We start from the raw sequence: 20,079 nt of genomic DNA, 5'->3' as shown, positions 1-20,079 counted from the left end.
CCAATGCCATTACTACATGCAACAGCATCTGAACAAGAGTTACTACTACGTGGGTCAGAGGAAGAGGAAGAAGAAGAAGAGGTGACTTCTCGACCCCGGACCTCAACCGAGCTGCGGAATATGCGAAAAGATTTCACCCGTCTTCCAGGGGAGCACATTGTCACCTGGTTGCTCCGATGCTGGGACAATGGGGCCGACGGTCACGAACTAGAAGGTAGGGAAGCCAAGCAGCTGGGATCACTTGCTAAGGAAGGAGGAATTGACAAAGCGATTGCAAGAGAGAAGCGAGCCCTCAGTCTTTGGAGGCGGCTCCTGGCAGCTGTGAAGGAAAGGTTTCCCTACAAAGACGATATTACGAGTCGCTCAGCCAACTGGACCACAATAGAGAAAGGCATCCAGTCCCTGAGGGAATCAGCCATTATAGAGATGATCTATCGTAGGCCGGATTCCAGGAACACATCTGTAGATCCAGATGAAGTCGAATGTACACGACCCATGTGGCGGAAACTTACACGGAGTGCGCCATCATCATATGCCCACACATTGGCATCAATGACCTGGAATGACGGAGTATCACCAACAGTGGATTGCCTGATTCGTCAACTCCGAGAGTTCGAAGACAATCTCACCCCTTCCATCATTTCAGCTGTGGAAAAACTGTCCCAGGAGTTCAAACGATTGAGAGACGATTTATCCGATCTATCCAGCTCCCCACGCGTACCAACCCATGTCTCAGCTATTAACAGAAGGCGCCCTACTGCTCGAGAAAGAAAATATAGGAGGTACATGCCACGGGCCACCCTATGGTTTTACCTGTGGGATCACGGAGAAGACATGAGAAAGTGGGATGGAAAACCTACCTCAGATCTGGAGCAACGGGTGCGTGAACTGAAGAGGAGAACAATGGTCAAGGATGATCCTCCCAGGAAAGTTGCTGCTCCAGTCTCTGGTGAGCAGTTTCCCAGATGGAGTGAAAGAGCTGATTTTACTCCAGCTCCTGTGATAAGGAATACTAATCCCTTTCTACAAGACAGAAGTGGAGAATTTTATGATCACTATTAGAGGGGCCCTGCCTCCAGCCAGGTGGAGGAGAGGGATAATCGGGTTTACTGGACTGTGTGGATCAGATGGCCTGGCACATCAGTCCCACAGAAGTATCAGGCTCTAGTAGATACCGGTGCACAGTGTACTCTGATGCCATCAAGGTATCAAGGGGTGAAACCCATTTATATTTCTGGAGTGACAGGAGGATCCCTAGAGTTAACTGTACTGGAAGCTGAAATCAGCCTGACTGGGAGGAAGTGGCAAAAGCACCCCATTGTGACTGGTCCAGGGGCTCCATGCATCCTTGGCATAGACTATCTCAGGAGAGGGTATTTCAAAGACCCAAAAGGGTATAGATGGGCTTTTGGTATCGCTGCCTTGGAGACAGAGGAAATTAAGCAGCTGTCCACCTTACCCGGTCTCTCAGAGGATCCTTCTGTTGTGGGGTTGCTGAAGGTCGAAGAACAACAAGTGCCAATTGCGACCACAACAGTGCACCGGCGGCAATATCACACCAACCGAGACTCCTTGATTCCCATCCATAAGCTGATCCATAGACTGGAGAGCCAAGGAGTGATCAGCAGGACCCGCTCACCCTTTAATAACCCCATATGGCCAGTGCAAAAGTCTAATGGAGAGTGGAGACTAACAGTAGACTATCGTGGCCTGAACGAAGTCACACCACCATTGAGTGCTGCCATACCAGACATGCTAGAACTTCAATATGAGCTGGAGTCAAAGGCAGCCAAGTGGTATGCCACAAGTGATATTGCCAATGCATTTTTCTCAATCCCTTTGGCAGCAGAGTGCAGGCCACAGTTTGCTTTCACTTGGAGGGGCGTCCAGTACACTTGGAACCGACTGCCCCAGGGGTGGAAACACAGCCCTACCATCTGCCATGGATTGATCCAGACTGCACTGGAACAGGGGCAAGCTCCAGAACACCTGCAATACATTGATGACATCATCGTGTGGGGTGATACAGCGGAAGAAGTTTTTGAGAAAGGGAGGAAGATAATCCAAATCCTGCTGAAGGCCAGTTTTGCCATAAAACGGAATAAGGTCAAGGGACCTGCACAGGAGATTCAATTTTTGGGAATAAAATGGCAAGATGGACGCCGCCAGATCCCCACAGACGTGATCAACAAGATAACAGCAATGTCTCCACCAACTAACAAGAAAGAAACACAAGCTTTCTTAGGTGTTGTGGGGTTCTGGAGAATGCACATCCCAAATTACAGTGTGACTGTAAGCCCTCTCTCTCACGTGACCCGGAAGAAGAATGATTTCAAATGGGGCCCTGAGCAACAACAAGCCTTTGAACAAATTAAACAAGAAATAGTTCATGCAGTAGCCCTTGGACCAGTCCGGGACGGGCAAGGTGTGAAACATGCTCTATACCGCAGCTGGGGAGAATGGTCCTACCTGGAGCCTCTGGCAGAAAGCTCCAGGGGAGACTCGAGGTCGACCCCTTGGCTTTTGGAGTTGGGGATATAAAGGATCCGAGGCCAGCTACACTCCCACTGAGAAAGAGATACTGGCAGCCTATGAAGGGGTTCGAGCTGCCTCAGAAGTGATTGGAACTGAAGCGCAGCTCCTCCTGGCACCCCGGTTGCCTGTGCTGGGCTGGATGTTCAAAGGCAGGGTCTCCTCTACACATCATGCAACTGATGCTACCTGGACTAAGTGGGCCGCACTAATTACACAACGAGCTCGAATAGGAAATCCCAGTCGTCCAGGAATTCTAGAAGTCATCATGGACTGGCCAGAGGGCAAAGATTTTGGGATGTCACCAGAAGAGGAGGTGACGCGTGCTGAAGAGGCCCCACCATATAATGAACTGTCAGAGAGTGAAAAGCAATATGCCTTGTTTACTGATGGGTCCTGCTGTATTGTGGGAAAGCATCGGAGATGGAAGGCAGCTGTGTGGAGTCCCCTGCATCAAGTTGCAGAAAGTGCTGAAGGAGAGGGTGGATCGAGTCAGTTTGCAGAGGTGAAAGCCATCCAGCTGGCCTTGGACGTTGCTGAATGAGAAAAATGGCCAGTACTTTATCTCTATACTGACTCATGGATGGTGGCAGATGCCCCATGGGGGTGGTTGCAGCAATGGAAGCAGAGCAACTGGCAACGCAGAAGTAAACCCATCTGGGCTGCTGCATTGTGGCAAGATATCGCTGCTCGGGTGCAGAACCTGGTGGTGAAGGTACGCCACGTAGATGCTCATGTACCCAAGAGTTGGGCCACTGAGGAACACCAGAATAACCAGCAAGTGGATAAAGCTGCTAAGATTAAAGTGGCTCAGATGGACTTGGATTGGCAACATAAGGGTGAATTATTTTTAGCCCGGTGGGCCCATGACACCTCAGGCCATCAAGGCAGAGATGCAACATATAGATGGGCTCGTGATCGAGGGGTGGACTTAACGATGGACACTATTGCCCAGGTTATTCACGAATGTGAAACATGTGCTGCAATTAAGCAAGCCAAGCGGTTAAAGCCTCTCTGGTATGGAGGACGATGGCTGAAGTACAAGTATGGGGAGGCCTGGCAGATTGACTATATCACACTCCCACCAACCCGCCAAGGCAAGCGCCATGTGCTTACCATGGTGGAAGCAACCACTGCATGGCTGGAAACATACGCTGTGTCCCACACCACTGCCCGGAACACTATCCTGGGCCTTGAGAAACAAGTCTTGTGGTGACACGGCACCCCAGAGAGAATCGAGTCAGACAATGGGACTCATTTCCGGAACAACCTCATAGACACTTGGGCCAAAGAGCATGGCATTGAGTGGGTATACCACATCCCCTACCATGCACCAGCCTCTGGGAAAATCCAACGGTACAATGGGCTGTTAAAAACTACCCTGAGAGCAATGGGTGGTGGGACTTTCAAACACTGGGATACACATTTACCAAAAGCCACCTGGTTGGTCAACACGAGGGGATCTGCCAACAGGGCTGGCCCAGCCCAATCAGAACTTTTACGTACTGTAGAGGGGGATAAAGTTCCTGTGGTGCACATAAAGAATTTGTTGGGGAAGACAGTCTGGGTTATTCCTGCTTCAGGTAAAGGCAAACCCACTCGTGGGGTTGCTTTTGCTCGGGGACCTGGATATACTTGGTGGGTAATGCGGGAAGATGGGGAAGTCCGATGTGTACCTCAAGGGGATTTGATTTTGGGGGAAAACAGCCAATGAACTCAATTGTACTCTGCTGCCTGCTCTATAACACTTTTATAGCCCACCAGCTAGATATCTTCAGGTCGCCAGCAATTGACCCTGACTTCCCTCCGATCATCACCTCAACAAAGAATGAATTTTGAGGAAACCAGATGAGCTCAGCAGTGACCAGACGAGTTTGGCGGTATCATCAGCAGGCAACAACCCAACACTACGTACCGTCCCTCCTGCCCTGAAAGACTATTACAAGAGATGGAGCCTGACATCATGGACTGGATGAGTTCAGCAATTTTACAGGGATTGGTCCATGGACTAGGGAACGATATCTTTCTCTGTGTGTGGGTGTGGGTGTATATATATGTGTATATATGGGACAGGGGTGATGGTGTGTTGAGAGATGTGGGATCTGAGCATGACGTGAATGGTATGGAATAAGGGGTGGATACTGTCCTGGGTTCAGCTATAGCAGTCATTTTTCTCCTGCTTAGTAGCTGGTGCAGTGCTGTGTTTTTTAACTTTCAGCCTGGGAACAACGCTGATAACACTGATGTTTTTAGTTGTTGCTAAGTAATGTTTATTCCAACCAAGGACTTTCTCAGTCTCATGCTTTGCCAGGGAGGAGGGGAAGCCGGGAGGAAGCAGAGACAGGACACCTGACCCAAACTAGCCAAAGGGGTATTCCATACCACAGCACGTCATGCCCAGTATAGAAACCGGGGGGAGTTACCCGGAAGGCCCAGATCACTGCTCGGGTCGGGCTGGGTATTGGTCGGTGGGTGGTGAGCAATTGTATCCTCTCCCCTTGTTATTTCACTAATCGTTATTATCATTGGTGGTAGCAGTAGTGGTTTGTATTATACCTTAGTTGCGGGACTGCACTTATCTCAACCCGTGGGAGTTACATTCTTCCCATTCTCCTCCCCATCCCTCCGGGAGCGGGGGGAGGAAGGGGGGGAGTGAGCGAGCGGCTGTGTGGTTCTGAGTTACCGGCTGGGCTCAAACCACGACATCAGTGAACCTCAGTTAAGAGACTTATGCTAAATTACCATATGTATACTTACATCCTTCTGAATGATTATTATATCTTCACCATTTTTGACCTGTAGTTGGGGAACTATTGTCAGGGCATCTTGAGATGCCGACATTGCCATAGCAATAGCTAAAGTTTCCTCTTCTTCAGCTTCCATCTTTTCCTTGCATTTTTTATGATGATTTACATCATCTTTGTAAGTATCATCATTTTGTGCCTGCTCAGGAGAAAGAACTGCAACTTCAGACTTGAATGTAACTGTGCCATCACTTCTTGGTATGGTGGCCTTGAACAGGTCCTCAGTACTGGAACTGAGCTCTGCATTAACATCCAATTGACATTTCTCATCTACTGGTGTGAACACTGTCTCTTCACTTGGTATAACTAAACTGCTACTACTATTGCCATCATACTGCAAAATATCATTCATTTCAAGTGTCATACTGTTTTTTGAGGTTTCTCCCTGCTTGCTCACATCACTTGGGGTGGGTCATGATGGCTTTGGCCTGTGTATGTGACTGGATGGTAATGGCCTGTCTTGGGTAAAAACTGGAAAAAGTTTCTCTGGTTCTTTATTTTCAGAACAGTTTCTCTAAACCAGAGAGAAAGTTTCCCCTGTATTTGAGGAGAAGGTGAAGGGATTTTGGAGGGAATAAATCCCTGAGGTCTGAGTTTAGAGACATCTGTTACAGTGCCAGCTAGTACAGGTGGGTTTGAAGGAGACAGAAGCATTGGGAATAGTGAGTGAGAATGACTGGATGAGGGAGAAGAGTTCAAACACTGACTGCGGGTTTTTCCTTTTGTTTGAATGGCTGGCTTTGGTTGCTCACCGGTTACTGATGAAATGGAAAGTCACACAGCAAGGCCATCCAGCATCTCAGAAGCATCCTCTAGACTAGCACTCAGTTTATCATCACTTAAACTTTTCCTTGATATCTGGACAGTATTGTTAAGAATATTACTTTCTGTAGCTTCTGGAGACTTATCTGGTACAGGTAGTTGCAAAAAATCTTCATGTTGACGTTCCCCAGAGTGCATTTTTTCCATGCCTAGCTGGATGGAGCCTGCAATTTCCATTTCATCTGCTATTGCCATCAGACGTTGACGTATCCTTGTGTGATGAGTTGAGCTTGTCACACTCAACATTTCTAACAGCTTTACAAAAACATGGGGTACTCTTGCCACCATTCTTGCTGCACTCAAAAATACTCTCTGTGATAGTTTTCCAATCATTGAGTGGGAATTGTCAATTGACTGCAAGGCGAAATTTAAGAGGGAGAGAAGTTTCTTATACCTGAAAGTTAAAAAATAAAAAAGAAAAAAAAAAGAAGCATCTTATAAACTGATATGCTCTAGTTAACTAGTGCCAAGAAAGCCATTTCAAGATAATCTATTTAGCTGTCAGTTCTGCAGTAGAAAGGAGACTTATTGCTGCACTGGTTCTTCAGAATTGTTTCACAGCTCAGAAGTTAAAAAAAGGCAATCATTTACTCTGTAAAGCAGGTGCACTTTCACATATAAATATACACTATTTGTTTACAGGAATGAAAACAACCAATTTTTTAAGAAATCACCAACAACACATTCAACTACAAAGAACAATAGTCACATAATTTAAGTGAGTACCTGTCTACTATGGTATCAGCCTGTAAAACACCTCCACAGAAAATGTGGGGATAAAATTCACCAGGAAATTCCAACAGAAGTCTGTCTATTAGACAAAGTCGCCCCAGTAGAGCTTGCCAGTTGTTAGACTCAGTTTGGGTTCCAAGAATACAGTTTAAGACATAATCGACACCATCAATACCAATAGACCCTATAAAAAAAGTCAATAAAGTAAGGATTAGATATGTTCACAATCTAAATTCTAATCTAAATAAGGAACAGAACTATATCATACAGAAATAAACAATTTGCACTCAAATTAACACCACCCTCCCAACCCAAAATGCTGAGAGCAACACTGTTCTCTTTGCTATGCTGGCGAATACAGGATAAAACCTGTATTAAATTTAAAACACTTCAGTATATTTGCTTGTAATTATAATTCAATTATATATGAAGAGCTATTATTACCAGATTTAAGTATTTCTCTCCCAACTGCCAGCTCTCCCGCTTGGCCTTTATACATCTCCAATAGTGTTGAGACTGAAAGTTGACTTGTTTGACTAAGAAATTAAAAGAAATGCCCCAAGCAACTTTTAGCAGATGCATTCAACAACAACAACAACAACAAAAATAAAAATCAATCATTACATTTCAATAATCATTAGCTTGGAATTGTATTTGGAAAGTTATTTCACATCGCTTTATTCCAATACACTTCTATAATCCTCTATCTGTAAGCCACCAATAGAGTTGTGACATTTTTTGCAAGGATACTTCCAGAAGTGTAATGTCTATCACTAATAAATAAAAAACCCAAATAGAAATAAGTTTCCCATTTCTCATATTCTTTAAGACTTTCAGGCAATAATCTCTTTATTAAAAGAAATTAATTCAACTACACATTAGGATCTCATCCTTTTGCACACAGGCCAAATCCAGGAATCCAGCACCATAAGGAACAGTTCTATTTCACTTACACCTTTAATTTTATATTTTTTATTACTAAACTATTGTCAGTGCATCTCTAGTTGCAGTTTCAGAAGCAACGCTGCTTAGGAACTAAACTGAAAGAGAAAAAAAAAATTGATCTGATGGACTTCTGCATCTAGTTTACAGTACAGCTGAAGAAACGGTTGGTCTGGCAGAGCAGATGGGGTAGTTTGGGAGAGGAAGACAAGGGCTACTCAAGACAGAACTGCCAAATGCATTCACTCAGAATAGCCATCTCCTAACATTATGCTGTGAAGTAAAAAGTAGCAGTGTTATGTTAGCACTTCATGACATAGATATACGACAGCTTTTGTCGAAGTAGGAAACACACATAAAGATACAAAATTTGATGATTGGTAGTTACTGACTGCTTAAAGGGGTCATGAGAATTAGACCAAAGTAATATCAACTGAGATGGAGGGGATGGTTGATGACTGCACCCAACATATCTTCCTTTGTTTTAAGGGGAAAAAAGGCCTTATGCAAGCAAAGCATCATTTAAGATCCCTAAGTGCTGGAAAAAATATAATCAGGTGTCTTCAAACCCTACAACTTTCAAGACAGAAGTCAGTTGGTAGCAACTAGACTTTAACAAAAACATTTATAGATATGATCCACACATTTTATTTCACCACCACCTATAAATGGTCTCCTAGTTCCATGTAAAATAGCAACAAGTGAAGCTTCAAGATATTTCAGTAACAATCCAAAATCCATTTGAAGTTCATGAGACACCATACCTGTTAGCATCTGCACATTTAGCTAATATTGTTTCTACGACTGGCTTGAGAAGTTGCTGTAGTTTAGTCCTCTCTGCTAAAGTATGACAAGGAGTATATACCAGCATGGCTCTTAAGGTTTTCTAAGAGAAAGGAAAAAACAATACATATGAAATCAAATTAACTACTTTGTTTTTTCAAGAGTTGTAAATAATTCTATGTAAATTGCATACAAAATATCAGTGAAATTTTCAAAGAACAAAAATCTTACTATATATTCACTGTTAGAATGAGTCACATGTTCTTTGAGATTGGAAAGAATCTGGTCATATAAGTACTGTTAACACTTTGCACTGTAGCAAGCATTTCCTTATATTTGACCAGTGGAGTCACATCATTTCACTCTTGCTGATGATTTTGTTCAAACCACTTTCAGATGATGGTTAAAAGTGAGTGGTGCTTGACAACAATTATTAGGATTCCTGACTTCATATATCTCCCCCCTTTCAAAAATGAAGCTGGAAATTGCTAGAATACAATGAGTAAACAGCTACTTACTAAAGCAGCAACATACACTTTGTAGACAGGGTCAGCACAGACCATGGATAGCACATTGCAGCAGGATTCTACCACATCTCCTGATATACTGGTCTGAAATGACCCACTAACTGCACCCAAAGCTCCAGCACTTGTGTTGTTTCCATTGCTACTTGCAGAATCTCCAGTGCTTTCACCATTAGCCAGTAATAGAGCACCACTAACATCATGGGAAAGATGTCTAAGTGCCATCTCTCATATATTCCAGTTTTGAGAAATCAAGCAGCCATCTAACTCCACTCCAAATACCTGCCAAGAAAAAAGCAACACTACAGGAGTCAAATTGAACAATACTGCAACTTAAGTACTTAAGAGCAGTAATCAAAAAGAGGAAGAAAATGTTTCTGGTGAAAGATCATCTTAAGAAGCCTGACAGCAAAAATGTGCCAGAAAGTAGTGTCTTAAAAAAGATTCTGTGACATCATTTATGATGTTTCATTTTCAAGTCATCAGTTCTCCAAAAATTCTGCTAAGTGGGGGAATGACTGTATGGATGGTTTCATTCACTCTGAATTTTAATTATTCAGTATGGAGTTCATTTATAGAATGGTTTGGGTTGGAAGGGACCTTAAAGATCATCCAGTTCCAACCCCCTTCCACAGGCAGGGATGCCTTCCACTAGACCAGGTTGCTCAAAGCCCCGTCCAGCCTGGCCTTGAACACTTCCGGGGATGGGACCTCCACAACTTCTCTGGGCAACCTGTTCCAGTGCCTCACAACCCTCACAGTAAAAAATTTCTTCCTAATATCTAATCTAAATCTACCCTCTTTCAGTTTAAAGCCATTCCCCCTTGTCCTGTCACTACATGCCCTTGTAAAAAGTCCCTCCCCAGATTTCTTGTAGGCCCCCTTTAGGTACTGGAAGGTTGTTCTAACGTCTCCCTGGAGCCTTCTCCAGGCTGAACAAGCCCAACTCTCTCAGACTGTCTTCATAGGAGAGGTGCTCCAGCCCTCTGATCATCTCTGTGGCCTGCTCTGGACTTGCTCCAACAGGTCCATGTCCTTCTTGTGTTGGGGGCCCAGAAATGGATGTAGTACTCCAGGTGGGGTCTTACCAGAGTGGAGTAGAGGGGGAGAATCCCCTCCATCAACATGCTGTCCACGCTCCTTTTGATGCAGCCCAGGATACGATTGGTTTCTGTGCTGCAAGTGCACACTGCCAGCTCATGTTGAGCTTATTGATATAAATAACCCCGAAACCAAGGTCCATCTATACCAGACAACAGTTACAGCAGAAATATAGGCAATACAAATTCCCCCACTCTCAGTATGTGATCCCTGATCAGTTGAACCCACCTCTGGACTCTAGAGGTTATTTAGGTTATTTGTCTCCTGCAAACCCAACATGGGTAACAGCAAATGCCAACTTTGTATTTATGTGACATTTGCACAACTGTAGGTAGTTAAGGTCTGGCGGCCGGAAGATATCGCACTGTACGGAAAGAGAGAGCCCCTCCCCTGATACTTTTACAAGCCCCCATAGCATGGAGAGGGGAATTGTGGGGTAAGGCCTGGCGATACCATAAAAGGCAAAAATTGTTATACCTGCCTTCTGATTGGATCAGCATAGGTGCTTCCGCGTGGCCGAAGGTATATAATGCTTGCTGTTGTTCAATAAAACGCTATTTGATCATCCTCCATATTGGTGTCTGTGATCTCTAGCCCTAAGCCAGGGGTTGGCTTAGCTCTGCAAGTCTTGGCTGAAGCAACGCAGCAACAAGTGGTGACCCCGACGTGATTCATTCGGAGGGCAGAGGTGTAGCTCGCGAGCATGGAAGTAACGATTAAGGTACTGAAAACTTTGGCAAAGGAATTTAAGATTTGTATCAAATCTGGCAGCGTTAAGGCGTGCCTGGAATCTTTGATTCACAGTGGGGTGATTACTCACCCTGCTCAGATATTTAATTCAAAAACTTGGCCACAACTTAAGCAGACACTGGTTGAGAAGGCACTGGCGGGAAAGCCAGAAGCCCTCGTTACTCTGGGAAAGTTGTTGGCCTTATTGCAATTGGCTCGGGAAGATCGGGAGGCATGGGAGGCGGCGCAGTTGTATTTGCCGGGAGCTGCGCTTGAAACTGCGCCTCCCACTATGACAACGGCAGTGCAGACTGGTGGGCCTGGTGGGGAGGACAGGGTGGAGGACAAGTTTATGGAGGAACAGCCTGAGACGCAGGCATTTCCTGTTACTGAGCCTGAAAAGGAGCCCCCTGCGACCGGTGTGCAGGGAGGGGCCGCGCGGACGGAGCCCCCCGCGCCACCAGCGTATCCGTGGGGGGAGTTAGAGGATGTCGTGGCCCGTCTTAACAAGGAGTGTCTTGAAGGGGGCACCGCAGATAGGGGCGGCGAGTCTGTAGCCCGTCTTAACAAGGAGTGTCTTGAAGGAGGCGCCACAGTTAGGGGCGGCGAGTCTGTGCTGAATGGACCAAAAAATCAGAATCTAGACCCCCTAGATGCGCTCCCAGGCATGGTACTGAGGTATCTAGATGACGATGAGTTGTCAGACCTGGGATGGAGACGTGTGGGTGACAGTGACCTAGGACCCTTTGGGGCGCGGAAGAAGGAACGCAGTACCCCAAAGGAACAAACGGCGTGGCGGGAATGGCGGGGAGGTGGTCGTGAAATGCGTTCTGACTCTGAGTCAGAAAATGAGGAAGCTACGATGAGAGGCGTTGGACCTCCTCAGGGCTCGGGTGCCGGGGAAAAGAGGTATAAAACCCCGGGGGAGCTTATAGAGGAACTTGCCAGAGCAATGCGTATGCTGCGGGCACAGACAAAGAAACAGGGACGCGCCTTGCAGCAGCTGGGCGAACCCCCGCCCCCGGTGGCACAGCCAAATTGGAACTTGATTGCGAGGGACTGTGTGCTAAGTGGCGTAACCCTAGAAGCCCTACCCGCGGCCACGCCTCCACAGGCGTTCCCTGTTCAGGTTGGGCCACAAGGAGGAGCTATGTGGACGCCCCTAGACGCTAAGTTGGTTCAAGCCCTTCACAAGGCAATAAAAGAGGAAGGTTTGTCGAGCGAAACCACAGCTATGCTGCTCGACTCCGCCCACGTCCAACCACTAGCCCCTGCCGACGCTAGGCAGCTGGCAAGGGCGGTGCTAACTGGCCCGCTATTCCTTCTTTGGAAGGAGGCGTGGTATCTCGACCTGCAAGCCCGCATACAAGCTGCAACGACAGATGGGTGCCTAGCAGGTGTATTAAGGCAGAATTAAAGGAGACAGATAACTGATACCCATGCAAGTTGTACCAGAATAAAACTAATGAAAACTGTGAGTTCTTGTCCGCAGGACTGGATTGTTGGACGCCCTCGCAACCCGTACGTCCCAGTGACGAATGAAGATGACAAGTAAGAGGATTAGACCTGATGTTTCTACAGCAAGGGGGAGTGTGCGCTGCACTAGGGGAAGAGTGTTGTGTATATGCAGACCACACCGGAATAGTAAGAGACACTATGACCAAATTGCGCGAAGGTTTGGAAAAACGAAAGAGGGAATGAGAGGCACAGCAAGGTTGGTTTACGTCATGGTTTAACCATTCACCATGGCTGACCACCCTGATATCTACCCTAATAGGACCAATCACAGTGATTGTGATAGCATTGATTTTTGGACCCTGTATATTGAACAAGCTCGTTTCATTTGTTAAAAGCCGACTAGAGAGTGTTAACATTATGTTAATGGCACGCCAGCGATTGCTCTAAGACTGTTTCCATTTAAAATTCCCTTTAGCTATCCCCAGTTATACACCACTACTCCCAGTTGTCCCCCAGTTATCTTTGTTTAGCATGCCTTATATTCTCTATTTAAGCTTATGATGTATATTTCTAGATTGTTGTAAAAAATAACATAGAAACGGCACGCATTTACTATGTTTCCAGCCAAGTTTATGATACGTATTTTTAGGATTGTTATATCTTAATCAATTTATTTGTGCATAGGGAGGGGGGAAATGTAGGTAGTTAAGGTCTGGCGGCCGGAAGATATCGCGCTGTACGGAAAGAGAGAGCCCCTCCCCTGATACTTTTACAAGCCCCCATAGCATGGAGAGGGGAATTGTGGGGTAAGGCCTGGCGATACCATAAAAGGCAAAAATTGTTAACCTGCCTTCTGATTGGATCAGCATAGGTGCTTCCGCGTGGCCGAAGGTATATAATGCTTGCTGTTGTTCAATAAAACACTATTTGATCATCCTCCATATTGGTGTCTGTGATCTCTAGCCCTAAGCCAGGGGGTTGGCTTAGCTCTGCAAGTCTTGGCTGAAGCAACGCAGCAACACACAACCAAAACTAAAATTAAGAAAACTACATTTTATTACATAGACCTTTAATACGAGGCCTGAGATAATGCTCAAAACTGAAAACCCCAGTGAAAACAAGACATTTTCTTCTGACACAAGTTAAATATAATTCTTTCCAATAAGAATCAGCCATAAAGCTGATGGGATTCAGAATAAATTTTGTAGCTGTTGAGTTGTCAAATCTAGTAAAACAGTTAAAAATATCAGGTTTTACATTTGAAACTTCTTTTACAAAGTAAAATTACCTGAATCCATGGCTCAGCTAGCCATGAAGAAGGGATCTGCTGGACTCCATAATAAGTAAGGTTAAAATTACTATCTTGGGTTCTTGTCTGTGATACAGCTGTAGATTGATGCTGAATTTCTTGGTGAACCACATGGAGAACAGAAGAAGAATCCACAGGGCTTGGCAAATCATGACTACAGATTAACAACAAATAACATGGATTAACAACTGAAACATTTAGATAAGTAAATACTTTAGCATATTTAGGAACACCTACAAAGGATCCAGAAACAGATAGTTTGTTAGACTCAATCCTTACCCACGGAAATCATGAGATCTCCATTTAGATCTACAAAGAGGACATATAAGTGGCTCTCTGTTTCTTCTGCATTCTTCTGCCCCTGGAACACAGCAACAGGATAATGTGCATTTCAGTTTTATAGTGCATAAAACCAGGATATGGGTTTGGTTTGTTTTTTTTTATTTTTACTGAAGAATGTCAGTTTCAGATAAACACTTCTGAACTGAACCATGTGCAGAAGCCTGATAAATATGTACATTTAAACATTTTTGCGTGCAGAAATACTTCAGTTTAGCACTGCAATTAAGATTAAATTTATAAATTGAAATGCAGTTCTTTTTGTGCTTCAAACATACACAATACTTTTTCAAAGGTATCAAAACATGGGATATTGATTTTTATTTGTTAAAGCAAACTATTTAAATACTTTAATGCAGTATATAAAAAAATACTCCATAACTCACTACATAATCCTAGTAGATGACTTGCATGCATTCTAATGACAAGTCAGAAGGGTAAAAAGTCTGTTCCTAACTTCCTCTAATTGTACATGATCTTCTCACTCAGTAAGAGGCTCAAACCTCTAGCCCTGCAGTTAACTTTTTTCTCAAAGCATTCACAAATCAAGTTGTCATTTAATAACAGATAAATAAGGCATATCAATAGTACCTGAACAATAATACCAAACTCTCAAAGGAGTCATCACTTAAGAACAGGTTTCTGTTTAGCTTTTAAAACAAACCAAAAAAAATCCCCAAACAACCTACAACACACAGAGTAAATTATAATACTTTTGCATATTTAGAGTCATAGAGTCATAGAATAGTAAGGGTTGGAAAGGACCTTAAGATCATCTAGTTCCAACCCCCCTGCCATGGGCAGGGACACCGCGCACTAAACCATGTGGCCCAAAGCTCTGTCCAACCTGGCCTTGAACACCGCCAGGGATGGAGCATCCACAACCTCCCTGGGCAACCCATTCCAGTGCTTCACCACCCTCACTGTAAAGAACTTCTTCCTTATATCTAATCTAAACTTCCCCTGTTTAAGTTTGAACCCATTACCCCTTGTCCTACCACTACAGTCCCTAAGGAAGAGTCCCTCCCCAGCATCCTTGTAGACCCCCTTCAGACAGTGGAAGGCTGCTATGAGGTCTCCACACAGCCTTCTCTTCTCCAGGCTGAACAGCCCCAACTGTCTCAGCCTGTCTTCATACGGGAGGTGCTCCAGCCCTCTTATCATCCTCGTGGCCCTCCTCTGGACTCGCTCCAACAGCTCCATGTCCTTTTTATGTTGAGGACACCAGAACTGTACACAGTGCTCCAAGTCACCAGAATTTAATGAGACAAAGATGACAACGTACATATTGACATGCAGTAGTGGTGTAATTTGTTCCTGCAGCCATCTTCACACACAGTTAGGCTCTCTTCATCCAGCATGCCTAACAAACAAATGGGGCACATCTGTTCTTCATCCTTCATACTATAAAAATAAATATTTGTGATTGCAAAAATGGCAAATCAAAATTCAGAACAAGCTTTAACAGTCAAAAAGATTTACTTCCAAGTTTGGAACAGTCACTTCCAAATAACCATATGCTATTCATGAATCATTCACCTAAACCTTGGTCTGAATAAGTGAGCAACCAAATTTTTAGAAGCACTGAGTGCAGACAACACTGTTGAAATGAAAGTGAACATCACAAAATGCATGATATCTTTTCAGACTCGGTCAGATACCACTTAGAGATCGAAAGGCCCAGCCTTGGGCACTTGGTATGACTGTGACTAATGCATGCTTGACTCTTGTTTGCAAATACAGAGACTTAATATGGCTTGAAATTAAAGCAGCTTTGAACAAAAAGAATGTAGGTGATTCTAAACCTTAAAAAAACCCACAAAAACCCCAAGAGAATAAAGCTTTTAATTCCTTTAGAAAAATACTAACCAGTTTTCTGAACTAGATGTAGAAGTACTAGATGACGACAATGTATGAGAATTTGACATGCGTGAGACAAACTTCTGGATGGTGTTACGAGATGGAGCTTTGGTCCTCAAGCTACACCTACTGTGATATTTCTGGAACAAGCTCTCAACCTAACATCAGAAAGATAGCAACAGTCATATTTATGCTATGAATAGCTTGTATTTAAAAGTTATTATTAGTGAAGCTTAACTACTGCTGAGAAAGGTCTATTCACATTCACGATAATGCAGTAGTAGTAATTTCAGAAATCTTACTAATAGATCACAAGAAACTTTACAACAAAAAACTATTTGCTTATTAAAAATAGTAGCTTTAAGTATACACACAGTTACTTCTGAAGATCCTTGTTCTGTTTACCTTTCAGCTAATCAGTGAGACGACATACAAATTTGAGTAAAAAATCCAAGATTTGAATCATTCACTAAGCTACATCTCTCTGCTATTTCTTTTAGTTATGCCTTTTATTTGCAGGGTATTTTGTTTTCTACTTGCAGAACCCTTGAACCCAAATTAAAGATATAATTAAAAACATATTCCTGTTGCTTTGAAATGCAGCAGTTCTCAGCATTTTTTAGATAATACCCTAAAGACTTTCACTTGGAGTGTATTTTAGATCTGCCATTAGATCTATCAGAAATCCGTTACCTCAAAGTTCTTCAGCATCTTCCTCCAGAGCGTTGGGTCTGAGGCTTCAAGCTGAAAGACCCGCAACATAACAAACAACAGATGAACACAAAACATCCCATGGCCACAGCTACAAGTCTGCAAAGAAAAGAATATGCTAGAGCTCTACTGGATTGATAATTACATAGATCATGAAGTGTGTCACAGAGACATATACTAGAGATCTCCCCCCCCCGCTTAAAAAAACCCACAACAAAACAGTAGTTAATGCAAAATATTTCATATATATGACATAAATATCTTCTTGCATGGCCTTACAGAAAATGCAAATCCCCAAAACATTACTCAGGAATATGTATGGAAAAGCATACAATTATAACACCAGTTTTCTCTTGACACCCCCCCCCTTTTTATGTTTTAAAATCAGCTAAAGCTATTGCTATACTTCATACTAGAAGGAAATTATGCATATAATCATCATATACCCATAACATGACAGCAATCTAACTTAAATGAGATGCTTCTGTTTACTCAAAAACCTAAATGTTCCCCTACACAAGTCTCTGAAAAGAACCTCACCATGGGCATCAATGAAATTAGCACACCATTAAAGGAATTGTGTCATATTCTTGTCATTTAATAACCCATGAATAGAATAAATATAGTGTTTCAGATTAAGAAACTAAGAAAATGAAGTGGGCAAATTATAGCCAAAAAGTACTTAAGACATAGAATTAGGAGCCACTTCTAGGAATGAGAAATCTACAGAGCATTAGTAATTACTTCCCCCAAGTAATTTATTTATTTATTTTAAAGATAAACTCTAGAAAAAAACTAATACGTGCTACATTAAAAAAAAAACAACCCACAAGCTGGCCATTATATTACATAAGCACAGATTACATCTTTTAAACATTGCTTTATAGAACTGTTAGCAAGGGTTGGTGACAAACTTGATTTAATTTGGTTTTGTACAGTTTTCCAAGATTAACTATAAATTAATAAAAGCTACAGGCAACACAAAAACATTCTCTACCTGAGGCCCAATAAACACTCTGTATTTATTATCAGGGCTGTCTCCTCCAATTAAGAAAGAGTTGGGTCCTATCTGCTGAAGCAGGTACAGCCTGGTTCGTAGAACTTTGTTGACACGATGATTCGTTTCCTCAGGGCTGTATGGAGAAGAGCCATCTGGAGATGGGGCTCTTCGAGGTGGTGTTATTTGTCCACTCTGAAACTACATAAGCAGTTCCATCATGAGCATTTCCAGGACAACAGTAATTTTTAACTATGCATTTTTTTCCCAAAATGACAAAGAATAAGAGACTCCCCAAAGCCTGAAGAAAATATAACCTGCTGTCCTGGTTTTGGATGGGAAAAAGTTCATTTTCTTCCTAGTAGCTGGTACAGTGCTGTGTTTTGGCTTTAGTCTTGAGAATAATGTTGATAACACACTGATGTTTTAGTTGTTGCTAAGTAGTGCTTACCCTGATCAAGGACTTTTCAGTCTCTCATGCTCTGCGAATGAGGAGGGGCGCAAGAAGCTGAGAGGGAGCACAGCCAGGACACCTGCCCCGAAATAGCCAAAAGGACAGAATGTCGTACTCAGTGTATAAACCGCAGGGAGTTAGCAGAAAGGGGCCTGTCCTGGGTTCAGCAGAAACAGTCATTTTTTTCTCCTTCTTAGTAGCTGGTGCAGTGCTGTTTTTTACTATCAGTCTGGGAACAGTGCTGATAACACCGATGGTTTTAGTTGTTGCTAAGTAATGTTTACGCCGACCAAGGACTTTCTCAGTCTCATGCTCTGCCAGGGAGGAGGGGAAGCTGGGAGGAAGCAGAGACAGGACACCTGACCCAAACTAGCCAAAGGGGTATTCCATACTATGGCACGTCACGCCCAGTATATAAACTGGGGGGAATTACCCGGAAGGCCCAGATTGCTGCTCAGGTCGGGCTGGGTATTGGTCAGCAGGTAGTGAGCAATTGTATTCTCTCCCCTTGTTATTTCCCTTATCATCATCATCATCATCATCATTATTATTATTATTATTATTGGTGGTAGCAGTACTGGTTTTGTATTATACCTTAGTTACTGGACTGTTCTTACCTCAATCCATTGGAATTACATTCTTTTGATTCTCCTCCCCATCCCACCAGGAGGAAGAATGGGGGGGAGTGAGCGAGCGGCTGCATGGTTCTGAGTTATCGGCTGGGCTTAAACCACGGCAGGGCCAATCAGTGCTCAGGGACAGGCAGGGTATCGGTCAGTGTGTGGTGAGCAAATGTATTGTGCATCATTTGTTTTTTCTTTTTTATTTGGTTTTTGTTGTGTGTTGTTGGGTTTTTTTTGTTGTGGTTTTGGTTTGCTTTTTGGTTTGTTTTCAGTTTTATCTCTGACTTGTTCTCTTTTTCTTATTTCCTTTATCATTGCATTATTATTATTATATTCTACTTTATTTCGATTATTAAATGTTCCATCCCTGGCAGTGTTCAAGGCTAGGTTGGACAGGACCTTGAGCAACCTAGTCTAGTAGGAGGTGTTGGCTGTTGGAACTAGATGATTTTAAGGTCCTTTCCAACCCTAACCATTCTATGATGATTCTCTGATGATTCTAACTGTCCGTAATTCAGTGCACGGGATTTAACTCTTTTCCAATTCTCCTCCCCATCCTGATGTGGGAGGGTGTCCTGGGTTCAGCTGTAACAGTTATGTGTCTCCTTCTTAGTAGCTGGTGCAGTGCTGAGTTTTAAACTTTAGTCTGAGAACAATGATGATAACACACCGATGTTTTTAGTTGTCGCTAAATAATGCTCACTCCAGTCAAGGACTTTTCAGTCTCTCATGCTCTGCCAGTGAGGAGGAGCACAAGAAGCGGTGAGGAAGCAGAGATAGGACACCTGACCCATAGTAGACAAAGGGGTATTCCATACGACAGCACATCATGCCCAGTATATAAACTGGGGGGAGTTACCCGGAAGGCCCAGAACGCTGCTCAGGTCGGGATGGGTATAAAGAGTCAGTATAGAGATAAAGTACCGGCCATTTTTCTCATTCAGCAATGTCCAAGGCCAGCTGGATGGCTTTCACCTCTGCAAACTGACTCGATCCACCCTCTCCCTCAGCAGTTTCTGCAACTTGTCACAGGGGACTCCACACAGCTGCCTTCCATCTCCGATGCTTTCCCACAATACGGCAGGACCCATCAGTAAACAAGGCATATTGCTTTTCACTCTCTGACAGTTCATTATATGGCAGGGCATCTTTAGCACGTATATCCTCCTCTTCTGGTGACATCCCAAAATCTTTGCCCTCTGGCCAGTCCATGATGACTTCTAGAATTCCTGGACAACTGGGATTTCCTATTTGAGCTCGTTGTGTAATTAGTGTGGCCCACTTAGTCCATCTAGCATCGGTTGCATGATGGGTAGATGAGACCCCGCCTTTGTACATCCAGCCCAGCACAGGCAACTG

The 20,079-nt window shown here is 43.7% G+C and overlaps 1 pseudogene; it reads right to left on the bottom strand.

Moving 5' to 3' along the window:
• Positions 1-20,079, bottom strand: part of LOC115619027 — a 49,184-nt pseudogene that overhangs the window by 9,634 nt on the left and 19,471 nt on the right.

This window comes from Strigops habroptila, chromosome W (assembly GCF_004027225.2).
Source record: "Strigops habroptila isolate Jane chromosome W, bStrHab1.2.pri, whole genome shotgun sequence".
Classification (NCBI taxonomy): domain Eukaryota; kingdom Metazoa; phylum Chordata; class Aves; order Psittaciformes; family Psittacidae; genus Strigops; species Strigops habroptila.
This window is presented reverse-complemented; position numbering and strand designations above follow the sequence as displayed.